This window comes from Antedon bifida, chromosome 11, assembly GCF_963402885.1.
Source record: "Antedon bifida chromosome 11, ecAntBifi1.1, whole genome shotgun sequence".
NCBI lineage: Eukaryota > Metazoa > Echinodermata > Crinoidea > Comatulida > Antedonidae > Antedon > Antedon bifida.
In genome coordinates this window covers 10224465-10237918 of record NC_136236.1, presented here as the reverse complement: position 1 = coordinate 10237918, position 13454 = coordinate 10224465, and the positions used below count along the sequence as shown (strand labels likewise).

Genomic DNA, 13454 nt, shown 5'->3' with positions numbered 1-13454 from the left:
TCTATTAATACTTCCCCCTACCCCAATTTTAAAAGCATCTTCAATTGTAGACTATCGTATCCACTCTAAGAGCAACTTATGTTGAAGACTAGCCAAAAGTACCTACAAGTCACTCCCATAAAAATCCAATTACAGACTACTTTCAAATTTGATTTCATCGGCTGTATAAATCACCTCAAATTGGATAAATATTGGTCAAACATTGGTCAAACAAGGAATAATATAATATTCTAGGCTTTTCCTGATGTTTTTGTCTGGCACTTACTTGTTTTGGGTTCAGGCAGTCTATAATTTCAGTATTTTGCAACTTAATAACAAGTTGTGTTAAAATACTTCTATAAGGGAACATATTAAGTGGATTGTTTTTAATAACAGATAATGATCACAAATCACAGATCAGGAAAGTGCTAGATATGCACAAGCATGTGATGCGGTATATGCCCAAAATAAAAAGCAGGCAGCAGAGACTTCAAGGCCACAAGAACAGCCAATAGCCAATTAATTAATCCATGTCCCATTTTCCATTCCAATCTGTCCCTGTGTAATAAGAAATGTTTAAGAGTTGTGCAACTGTAGATGCCGGAAATGGCACTTATCAGACACAAATTAGATTTTCGTAAACATTACATTCTTAACATTTTATTGTTGTTTATCAGCAGATGATGCTGATAATTATGGACAACTAGAAATTGCCACAACATCAGGTAAGTCTACTACAATATTAGCAGCAAAACATTTGAAAACACAAATGTACAATGTATCAAGAACGAAAATGTATAAAATATTAATGTTATAAATTGTTTTTGTTTACTACTATAGGAGATGACCTATACAACCATGACGATCTCACAGGTAAGTTTATATTTAAAAAGGTTCGTTCTTCACATGCCAAAGAGCATTCAATTGGTTAAAGAGCAGTGCATATATATGATTAGACTGGGTTCCAGCCCGTAAATAGTAAAGATAAATAATTTGGCACATATGGTATGATAACCTACGTCATTCTTATCGGATGTTTGCGGTCTGCAAATCGATTTCTTCACATATTTCCCCAGTGCGTAAATCTGAGTATTATATTATACGTATAAAACGCCATATGTGCCAAAATTTACGGGCTGGAACCCAGTCTAATATAGGATGGATGTCTGAGGTTGTCATATTATGTACCTGTAGGCCTATACTTCTGTATTTAAGCATTTTAATTGGAATATTGTTGAACATTAAAGGGAAAGAGATCAATATAGTGTTATTTTTGAACAAGTACAGTTCTACAGTAGTTATAAAATATGGGCCGGTTGTTGGTCGCAAATATTCAATTTCTCGATTCCAAGTGGATAGATGTTATGTGACATCAAAATAGGACAAATTTAGGACAAATACATCTGTAAGAGATGATAGAATATATGCATTTTTGTTTTTCTCATTTTGCAGGCAAGAAAGAGGTAGCGAAATTGTTGACATCAAATCCTGGATTCTCAATTCAAAATTGGATAATTATAAGGATGAAAGTTAAGAATGAAAAAATGATGCTGATGAGTTTTTGATTTTAAAAGGTTTGAAAATAGATATAACATAACGTATGTTAACGTTCTGATTGATATACTTGTTTTTAATAGTGTTACCATATCAATTTGTCAGGCTGTTGCACCTAAGGGCGCGTTTATACAACACGCTATTACACGCATATTCAACACGCCTACGAGAAGTGTGTTCTATAACATCGAAGAGATTCCGTGTAATGAGATTTTAATTGCAAAAAAGGCTACTTGGCTGAATCCTAACATTTTGTGGATTCCCGGTTGCTGTTATTATTATAAATAATAGTGTAATTTGATATTTGGGCTACAATAGTCTATAGATTATAGCATGGATTAATTAGTTTAAACTAATTGATACATGGTTATATACTACAAGTTGATCAATTTGGAAATGTTTGCAATATTAAAAGTGTAATTTGATATTTGGGCTACAATAGTCTATAGCATGTATTAATTAGTTTAAACTAATTGATTCCATAAATCTTCTAATTGTAACCCTGGGTTATTATTTTTTGATTGTTTTTTAGGGTGGGTTACTATTAGAAGTGGGGGGGGGGGGAGGGGGATTACTATTGGAGTAGTGGGTTATTATTACTAATCTTAAATTAGGCACCTGAAAATAGTAAGGCACCTGAAAATAGTAACCCACCCCAACTTTTCCGGTCAGCAAATCATAGAAAAATAATAAAACAGTACGAATAAATAAATTTGTTTGAACTTTATTTTATAAACTCAAAAACACTCAATCCTCCCGAGATCAACATGCATTATCTCCTTATTTTCAAACTATTGCTGCATAATAAACGACCAGTCTTAATGTCATTTTTTCAATAGTTTTTGTGACTCTAATAATAACCTCCCCCATGGGTTACTAGTAGTAGCAGTGGGTTATTATTATAGATTGACTTTGGGTTACTACTAGAAGGGGGGTTACTATTAGAATTGACGGTACATGGTATAATACAAGCTGATCAATTTGGAAATGTTCACAATATTAAAGTGTAATTTATTAAGTTATTCAGTGATTAAATATTTCAAAGTATTTCAGCTAGAATGTCAATGTTTCTAATTTATTTTTCTTTACATTATGATCATTTATTTATACATAAAAATCATCACATATAAGACAAGAACAATTGTCCTGTAATTGATCCTGCTGGAAAAATTACCGGTATGAATATGAAAATATGAAGCACAATTAGTGTAGTATAAATAAAATTCTTAAAATTAATACTGTAACAGACTGAAATTAGGAACTATCCAGTGTATGTTAGATTCAATTAATAGTATTCCTAACACAGTACATTACTATAGCAGCTTTGAGCGAGTAGCCAGATTTCTAATTCTTACATGATTGTACAGTAGAACAAATCATCAATAAAATAATCCAATACTTTTACTGGATTTGGACATTAGATGAATCTCTGATGAATCTAAAGATGTTAAAAACCACATGGACAATTGTTATTTAAATATTTTCAACGTCATGACAATACAAATTACATATTTAGAATATGACATCAACTAAGAACAATATAGCCATAGAAAAAGAGAAAAACTGCAACCGGCTGCCCAAGAACATTTACTCCATCAACACATCAGACACTAGGCCTATATGAAAAGGAAAAAGACATTATTAATGTTAACACAACGAGTACCAGACAACATAACTCTTTTGGGATCATTTCAGCCACCAGTTATTGCGGCCGTCAGTTATGCCAGTACATTTTTTTTTACAATTTATTTTACATGTGCCAATAAGTATGTGTGATTTTTATAAATAAAGTTGTTTTGTTTCCGTTTTGGTTTTATTCTGCAAATTGTGTTTTTTAAATGTTGGAAATTAGTTTATTTATTATTAGTTACCATTACCAATATTAATAATTAATATTCATTTTATCGATAATAGGATTATAGTTTCTGTATCAAGTTATAAACTCCAAGTGCATAAGAAATGAAGAAGTACAATTAAAAAAACGGGAAATATTGTGTTGATGAGATGAGCCTTGTTGTTTGGGGTATCATGTATAATAATGATATGCAGAAATAAGAAAAGACGTAAAAAAAAGAAATATACGATTAATTATTATAATTAATTAACATTAAAACTAGATGTTAGATTAGTAAAATTTGTTTTGTATTAAGACACATTGATTAGTATTTATCGGCTGTTTAATAATTAATTAATATTTTACTATATTCATAAAAACATTGCGCGGCTGATACTTGACTAGATACTAAAAAACTAGTTTAATGGCCATTTAGTTCTGTGTTTATTTATGGCTATTGGAGGCCTCCTTTTGTTTGGTGCGCATACAAAAGTGGGCCCGATCATCCGTTTAACACCCATACGCGAATCCTGTGCGAATATCTACTAGGCCTATTCTAGGCCTACCTAGCTAGGCTAGGCTAGGGCCTAGCCTAGGCCTACCTAGGCTTAGGCTAGGGCCTAGCCTAAGAAAGATAAGCTAAATAGGCCTAGCTAGGCCCCTAGGCTAGTTATTTAATTTTGGCCCTAATTAATAGCGATATACAGTACTATGCGGCGACTATAATAGGCTAGGCCTAACCTTTTAGCTTAGCTGACTAGGCCTATGCAACTAGTTTTTAAAATTGGTACCAACTTACCCACCTCACCTCACGCCCAGCCAGGCGGCAAAGGCCGCATCACTTAGACCTAGGCTAGGCCTTCTATTCTAGGCCTAGAATAGAAGACACTGACAACAAATTAAAAGACATGCCTCTAGGACCTAGAATTATTTATAAATTTGGTGAAACAGAATTGACAGAAAATAAACTTAGATAGGGGTCAATCGGTTGATTTTACTTCCCTCTTTTTAGTGTAAAATGGCCTTAAGGGTAATATAATAAATTCCCCTTAGCACAGCGATTGTGGTATGAAAACGTTAAGGGGAAAGACAAAAAGGGTTATATCTGCCATTTTACCTACAAAATAAAAAAAAAAGTTTGTATCGTAATTGGAATCATTAACATATATGTTTAAACACAAAAACGAATATATTTAGCCGATATTTTGGTTTAAAACGGTTGTTTTCCTTATTTTCCCCTTAAGGTCAGCATTTACACACTTTCCCCTTAAAGGCGCCTTCTAATGTACTTATTATTATTATAATTATGACTCCATGCGCATACCGAGTTTCAGCGTGTTACTGCCTCTAGAGGACCGCATCGTGACTAAAAAATGTTGTTGATGACCGACCGGTTTGCAAAAGTAATTCTGAAAATAAGCCCATTTCGAAATCAAACTCACTGGGCTTCTTTTAAATGATTATGTGGATGTTCATGTTTGTCATAATCAATATATAGGACCTTACAGCCCTTAATACAACCAAGCCTCATACATTTACTTTACACTTTATTGTTTTCCAAATGGCGTTTTGATTGCATCTTGTATATCTTCTTGTACTTCGTTGGCAAATATGTAAAATTAGCAGGGAATATCTAAATTCATTCACAATGTTTACAGCATTACAGTTCCCCTCTTGAGCTTGCAAAGTAATCTCCAAAGGAAGCCCACCCAAAAGAAAAAAACAAAAGCCTATGGGATTCTTCTCGAGGTTTTACGGTATAGCTTTTACTCTCTGTTTATAACACTCGTCCAATTTTCCCCAGAGCCATATATATTTGTACTGTCCATTTCAAGAATCCTTCCAATCCAAGAGGAGCTGCTTTTTTTAGCGGAATGACATTCTGCTAACTTCAAGACTGGTTAGAGAATCCTTTAGCTCCATGAGAATATATAATCCTGTGCCAACATCGCAGTCATAACAACAGCTGCTGCTACGTGTATTTAAAGGATGACGATGAGTTTTTAGTCGATCTCTTAACATGTAATGAGTGTGAAATCATATCAATAAAGATAATATACCGGATTTAGATGTCAGAAGAAAACAGTTTGTATTACCTAGCGGGGTTTCAAAAGTAAAACAGCATCAGACTCACTGTGACCATTGTTTATCTTCAATACAGCATTTTTAACTAAACTAAAAGATTATACCTCCGAAAGTTGGATGGCAATTTGTCTATTTCCGGGTGGTGATAGAGAATGTAACTCAGAGAATTTGAATATTTATGTCAACAATAAAATGATAGATAGAGTGAAATCGACTAAATTCCTTGGAGTTTATATCGATGAATATATCACATTTAAGGAGCACATCATCAATGTTACTACAAAGAAAATGCCCCGATGTTGGCATACTATATCAACTTCCCCCATCTGTGCTATTTTGACGATATAAAAATCTCTCATTCAACCATTACTGAGCAACATAATAATTAATGGTGTAGTACATTTCCAAATTATCTTGATGAGTTATTTAGACTCCAGGAAAGGGCATTACGTGCAATTTCCTGGTCCAAGTTTATTGATTCTATGACGAAATACTTTCGGCCAAATGCAGGCTCCGTGAGAGACTCTAAAGACTCGAAGGTCAGCCAAGCTGGTATCGGGATAAGAGCAAGACGCAAATGGAAAGCAGATGAAGCAGTGCAAAGCGCATAAAGCAGTCTGAAGGTACGGGATATCATATGAAACCCATGTATCGGCAGTCAGGGTCTAGGAAACAGTCATTTCCAGCAATGGAACAAAGAGAGACGGGAGATGGTTCAAATTGAGGCCAGAGAAAGAGAAGATGAAGTTAGAAAGTCAAGGGCTGTTAAGTAGGGAGCATAGGGTTCGTGGATCAAATGGGAATTACCACAGAGGAAGGTGACTTGGTCCGAAATATGGAGAATGGAGCCATTCCGCATTTCATTTTTATTTGCTTTTTATGACACCTTGCCAACCCCAACAAACCTGTATTTCTATGATCCGACGGAATACCCGAGCTGCAGTGGAGAGAGGGGTTATCAGGATGCAAGTCAGCATTAACTCAAGGACGGCACAGGTGGAGAGTTATACAGAGTTATAATTTGTGATTTGTAATTTGAAAATATAAATTGTTTGTTTTTGGCGTTGCTGTTCTATTGTTAGTCAACAAATATATTATTATATTTTCCCGGAGAAATCTTATGTACGAGAATTTTACAGTAGGCGGAGTGGCTTTCTAGTTTAATTATTCAATACGTCAAATATCTTGTCTTTACTAATTTTTCATTTCTGATCAGCAGTATAACAGTTATACGAATACTTATTAATTTAAGAGGTTTAAAATTTCATTTTTAAACAGACCCCAAATATTTGCAGATTCTTTTTTTCTTTAGTTTCTAGTTCTTTATAATATTATAGAATTTTTTAAAAATATATATATTAATTCATTTACAAGTTTGTTTTTTGTACACAAAATGACATTAACCTCCTTGGGAAGTGTTGCTGTACTGTTACCTAATTCGGACACTCAACCAGCATATCTTTAAACTTTCTCCAGACTTCGTATGCCTAAGGGCTAGCACGGCGGCGGAATTAGTCTAAGCTTCGAAGTTGGTTTGGAATCGGCATCTCTGCAAATGTTCTATCCATCGGAGACAAACTATCTGTTTAAAACATGTTTATTCGGGGACGGTGCGGCCATACACACCAACTACCATAAACGTTTATTCATAACATATTAAAATACAATGGCGTGAAGATATGAAGGCAAAATCCTCACTTACTCATATAGGCCTATGCTGAATTTAAGACTGCACCTTTTATAGAGGAATATCTCCTTGATAGTACCAATTTTTATGCTGCCAGCTTAAAATTTAAGATACGCTCTAACACACTAGCTTTAGATGGTCGGACGTACAAGTGGGCCAATAGTGCTATAAATGGTAATTGCACATTGTGCTCACTTAATGTCATTGAAGATGCTTCTTCCTTTTTTATTGTGCAGCATACAGTTGGTAAAATTCTATGTAGCAACTTAAAATTTAAAAAAGCCACCCTTTTTATGTGTAACTTACTCTTAACTTTGTTTTTCTAACATAGATTCCAGTCTATTAAACAATTTTGAAGTTGGTTTTCCCATTTATATTGTGTTTTTGGTATGCACACTTTATATGCTACATCGGTAAAAGTGGAATAGAATTGTTTGACAGTTGTATAATTTGAAGTAACATTAACATTTTCTCTATTGTATCAACCTCTTTGTGTATAAAACAATAGGTTTCTCAACCACTATAACTTTCCAGCTTCTCGGAATAGCGTCAATTAGTGCCATATATATTAGAAATGCATTTCCCTTTCTTTTCACCAGAGGAGTTAGTTCATTAATATGCTTAAATCTAGACTTAGATTGATCTAACGTGATTTTTTGTTATGCATGACATAATATATTCTCCCATAACCTCTGAGTTTTTATTTCACATATACATTGAGGTTTTTTTACATAAATATTATTAAACCGTATGCAGGCTTTAAGCATATTTATATAGAATTTATTTACACATTTGAGTGCATTATGCTTCTCAAAGTTTTCTTCTGCCATACCTAATGTATAATCAATTGGATATAAATTGTATAATGGAATACATTTCCACTTTCCTGGGTCCGGGCTTAGTAAACGTTTTACCCAGCCTAACTTTAAAGATTCAATCATAGAGTTAAGGTCAATCATTTTAACCCCACCATTTTCAATGTTTTGTATCAGAGTATTTCTTCTCTATAAAAAGTTGTATAAAATCGTGTTTATTTTAGGAATAATAGATTTTGGCAAGTCTGTGACACTTGCATTATAAATAAGTTTTGATAACGCCAGTGTTTTAATTACCGTAATTTTTCCAAAGAACGATATTTTTCTTTTTTCCCAAGTTTTAAGTTTCAATTTTCTCATACAAATTTTTTTGTATTACAAATATCCTATCATAACCAATGTAAACACCTAGAAACTTAATAGGTTCTTGATTAAAGGTAATGTTGCAAGAGTTACTAATTTTCTCTTTATCACAACCAATCCACATTCCCCTTGTCTTGGATTTATTTAGCATCAGACCTGACATTTCACAAAAACAATCTATTTCGTTAAAATAACTTTGTATGGCTTTTTCATTCTTAGCAAAAATCACAGTATCGTCTGCTAATTGTGCAATCTTTACATTAACATTTTCATTAGTTACTGACGGCAATTTGATACGTTTACACAAATGATTATTTCTTATATTACAACTAAAATAAATGAAAGCGCTGAGAGAGACAACCTTGACGGATTCCTCTATTCATTAAAACACCTTCTGACATCCATCCATTATTTACAATGTAACTTTCAGTATCGTTATTCATATATAACTTTAACCCATTGTATAAATTGAATGCCAAAACCAAATTTTTCTAAAGTTTTAAACATAAAATATCTGTCTACAGAATCAAAGACTTTAAAATCTATAAAAAACATTGCTGTATTGTTTCTATATCTCATTTTATAACTTTCTAAATTAATTAATATCTTATTATTTATATATATATGATGTATGTGTGTGTGTATATGTATATAGATATATATACTGAAAAAATGACAATGCTGTGGGTATCAGTGGCTGGATCTTGTTTCTTTGGACGCACCTTCACAAGTTGAACTGTGCTACTGACAAAAAAAGTGCAGTGCCAATAAATTATTACTATTCCGTAATATTATATTACAGTAGAGTAATGTATTATTATAAACATTGTTTGCCGAGAACTCAATTATAAACTATAATGGAACGGATTTACAAACGATACGCTTTGGCTATCGGGCCCAATGTTAAGATTATCGGCCCAAACGGGTGCTGGTTAACCCTTACGTACTCAAACCAACCCGTAACCATGCCAACTCGTACCCAACTTGGCTAACTCAAACCCAAACCAACTCGTACCCATGCAAACTCGTACCTAATGATTTGGCTTACTTGTACCATGGAGTAAAGATTCTTTACTCCATGGTACGAGTGGGCCAAAATTTTGGGTACGAGTAAGCCAAAATGTGGGTACGAGTTGGTGGGTACGAGTTGGCATGGGTACTGTTGACCTGTTATCCGGGGGCCCAACCCCAACGCCTAAGACGATCGGGCCAAACATATAAAGACGATCGGGCACATACAAAAATGGGCCCGATCGTCTCTATGATGGCCTCGATCGTCCTTGGCCGGCCCCGATCGTCCTTGGTCGGCCCGGATCGTCCTTGGTCGGTCCCGATTGTCCTTGGCCAGCCCCGATCGTCCTTGGCCGGCCCCGATCGTCTGTCTTCTGGCATTATTATGCTTTTTGGCATTATTTAGAGGCTCACGGCATTTGGCATAATTCCGCGGCATTATTTAACCGTTTTTAGCATAATCTGGCATAATTTTATGTTTTTTGAACAACTAAAAAAATAATATACCACAGAACAGAATAATATTTTGTTTATTCTTACAATTTCGTACATATCAGCTTACACAATCAGGCCTCGAATTTTACCGCAGCCACCGCGGCCAGTGCCGTCGGTGCCCTCCCAGTTGGCCTCAATGCCCTCGAAAATGAAGCACCCACGGCCACTACTGGCCTGCCCTTTTTTTGCGTTGGCCGTGAGTGCCCTTCCCGAGTTTTACCACAATAAAAACCACTGAAGTAAATATAAAATAATGTCAAGAATATCGGACGAGACGCAAAACTATCGCCTGTCTTCGTTGCAAGGGGATTTCCCTAAACGTATTTAGACAAAACATCGAACATATTGTGTAACCAAAACAATATCGTCCCGGCCGCCGTGCGTGGTAAATCATGGTATAGATAGTACATTAAAATACAAGGGGTGTACACTTTTAATAATAAAGCTAAAAACGTTCCTCGATCGGAGGTCATTGAAAGTATTAAAGTCGCACCACCCCCGCCTCAATAATCGAGCTCACCGCCTTCGTTGAAAAAAAATTACACGCACTCCTAGCCTAGCCTATCCACCCGCCGCCGATCCGATCAAACACACGCAATTCAATACATTGGGAAAACAATTCCATTTGACGCACACGCACCCCCTGATAAGAAATTTCACACGACGTCGTGTGAGTACGAAGGATCGGATCGTTGGAAAAACAATTCCTTTCGACGTACACGCACCCTCTGATAAGAAAATACCATGTGCGTTCCTGCATGGTGTAGTCCATTATACGTGTAAAATTAGGGGTGTCCACTTTTAGTACTAAAGTTAAACCGGTACCTCAACCCGAAGATCGTTGGAAGTATATTATATTTATATTTTATCGCACCCACCTCAATAATCCAGCCGACAGATCATCGAAAAATCTTGTTTAACAACGTCGTACACTAAATTAACAAACGCGTTTTTACCGAACTCAAGGAAATGGTATAGTCCACAATACACGTGCAGAAGGCTAAACAGAGAGAGAGAGGGGTCGGCGTCCGTCCGTCCGTGTTTTGAATTCTTATAAATATTGATTATACTAACAAAAAAGCTTCGAAACTTGGAAAATAACAAAATAAACTAGACTTGAACTCGTCACTTTGACGAGTTAGTTATCCGCACCACAAACGCCGCGTGCACGTCATACGTTGGAATATAGCACACGGAAAAAGATTATGGCATTATGACCTGAACTGAAGAATATCATATGCTGTTAGTGCTGAATTCTGTCAATTTTGTGTCATATAGTATATACAGTATAAACAGTATACTGTATACGTATTACATACAGTGTAGAATAGGTGAAATTACGGGACCCCCCCGTTTATTCCTATTTTTAACATGGCGACGGTATCAAAATGAAACACTAAGATAGCAATTTCGGAAGTACATTATCTCTGCAACAACATGTTAACGTGTAGAAGAAATTTGAATACGTAAAATATAGATGCGCGCTCTTTTAAATGTGATGAACTATGACGCAAAAGATGAAAATACGACTTTTTTTATTCAACTGGCCATATATTGACGTCAAAACGTCGGATTGGAAAAATGTTCACATGAATTCGTATCTACAATCCAATAGCTTCCAGAAAACGTTTTAATCATGATTATAGCTTTTTATTCTGACGAGCTATAACAGATTGAAAGTTACTTTAAAGAAGAAAATTAGTGACCCACGTTATTTAAATTTTTTCAACATGATGACGTCATGAAATTAAAATATTTTTAACTCATGCGAAAGATAGTTCATTTACCTACAAAATATCAAAATCTGGGTGAAAATGGAAAACGGATAAGTGAAGATGCGCTCAATTAAATGTGATACGCTATGACGAAAGATACAAAAATCCTATATTTTATATTCGCGTGGCCACACGATGACGTCACAATGTCCGGTTAGCCATATTAATACATGATCCAATATCTACAACTCATCAACTTCCAGAATACGTAATAAAAATAACTTTTACCGTTTAGTTTAGAAACTACGACTGTTTAAAAAAAGGTATAATTTTGACAAATTTTTGAACTTTTTCATCAAAAATGCACGTAAGTTATCAAATTCAACGTGCCCGTATGACGTAATTTTAAGTCAAAAATGTTAAAAAGTTGGTAAAATTACTAGAAAAGGTTGAAAAAACAGAAATCACGTGAAAAAAATTGTTTTCAACGCTACGTGCGCACCGCGCGCGTAAAAATATGCGCGCGCGTGGGAATTTTTTACATGCTTAAAATGACATGAAACGCGTAGAAAGCTGATTAGAAATTGATTTTTCGCATTTTGAAATTTTAAACGCGCGTGCGCGCGTAACTTTGTGTGAAACATGCCATTTTTGTTTCACAGTCAGTTAGCGTAAGATATAAATTAAACTTTTACTAAGTTTCAATTTAAAATGTTATATGGTTTTCGATTTATGTTAAATACGCGTAAGTCATGTTGCGCAACTCTGACGTCATTCAAAAATAAAAAAGCACAACTTTACGTGAATGCCCACATGTTGACAAAGTTATGAAATGTTAACTTTACACGTTTTTGAGATACGCTCTGCACAAAAATGACAGAAAGAAAGAAGAATACAGACAAAAAAAAAGATGATGAAACAGGACAGTTACAAGGAGTTATCCGGATGAAACAGGACAGTTACAAGGAGTTATCCGCTGAATGCGGATAACTAAAAAAACCGACAGACCCGTTTTGTACGATATGATATTGTGGCACAATATCATATCGTACAAAACGGGTCTGTCGGGTTTTTTCGTACAATAGTGCATCCATCCTTTTGTTTCGGACTCGACCGACCCTTCAGATAGGAAGGCTGCTCACAAGCTGTAGGCCTACCGAAACCGACGAGGCTAGCCGCGATTGACCAATTATGCTGCTTAGTAGTAGAGATCATGCAGGTTATTGGATCCCCCCAGATGTAAAGAAAATTAACGAAAAAATGTTGTTTTTTTCAGTTCATAATTATAAGCGGCCGAACCCCTACCCTAAAATTTGAAGTAACATTAACATTTTCTCTATTGTATCAACCTCTTTGTGTATAAAACAATAGGTTTCTCAACCACTATAACTTTCCAGCTTCTCGGAATAGCGTCAATTAGTGCCATATATATTAGAAATGCATTTCCCTTTCTTTTCACCAGAGGAGTTAGTTCATTAATATGCTTAAATCTAGACTTAGATTGATCTAACGTGATTTTTTGTTATGCATGACATAATATATTCTCCCATAACCTCTGAGTTTTTATTTCACATATACATTGAGGTTTTTTTACATAAATATTATTAAACCGTATGCAGGCTTTAAGCATATTTATATAGAATTTATTTACACATTTGAGTGCATTATGCTTCTCAAAGTTTTCTTCTGCCATACCTAATGTATAATCAATTGGATATAAATTGTATAATGGAATACATTTCCACTTTCCTGGGTCCGGGCTTAGTAAACGTTTTACCCAGCCTAACTTTAAAGATTCAATCATAGAGTTAAGGTCAATCATTTTAACCCCACCATTTTCAATGTTTTGTATCAGAGTATTTCTTCTCTATAAAAAGTTGTATAAAATCGTGTTTATTTTAGGAATAATAGATTTT

General features: G+C 34.9%; 1 long non-coding RNA gene across 1 annotated transcript; it reads left to right on the top strand.

Moving 5' to 3' along the window:
• Positions 1-656: 656 nt before the first annotated feature.
• On the top strand, positions 657-2002 carry LOC144855159 (uncharacterized). Its single transcript, XR_013614757.1, has 3 exons — positions 657-704; positions 820-852; positions 1432-2002. It is a non-coding gene; the product is annotated as an uncharacterized LOC144855159 (long non-coding RNA).
• The last annotated feature ends 11452 nt before the right edge of the window (positions 2003-13454 follow it).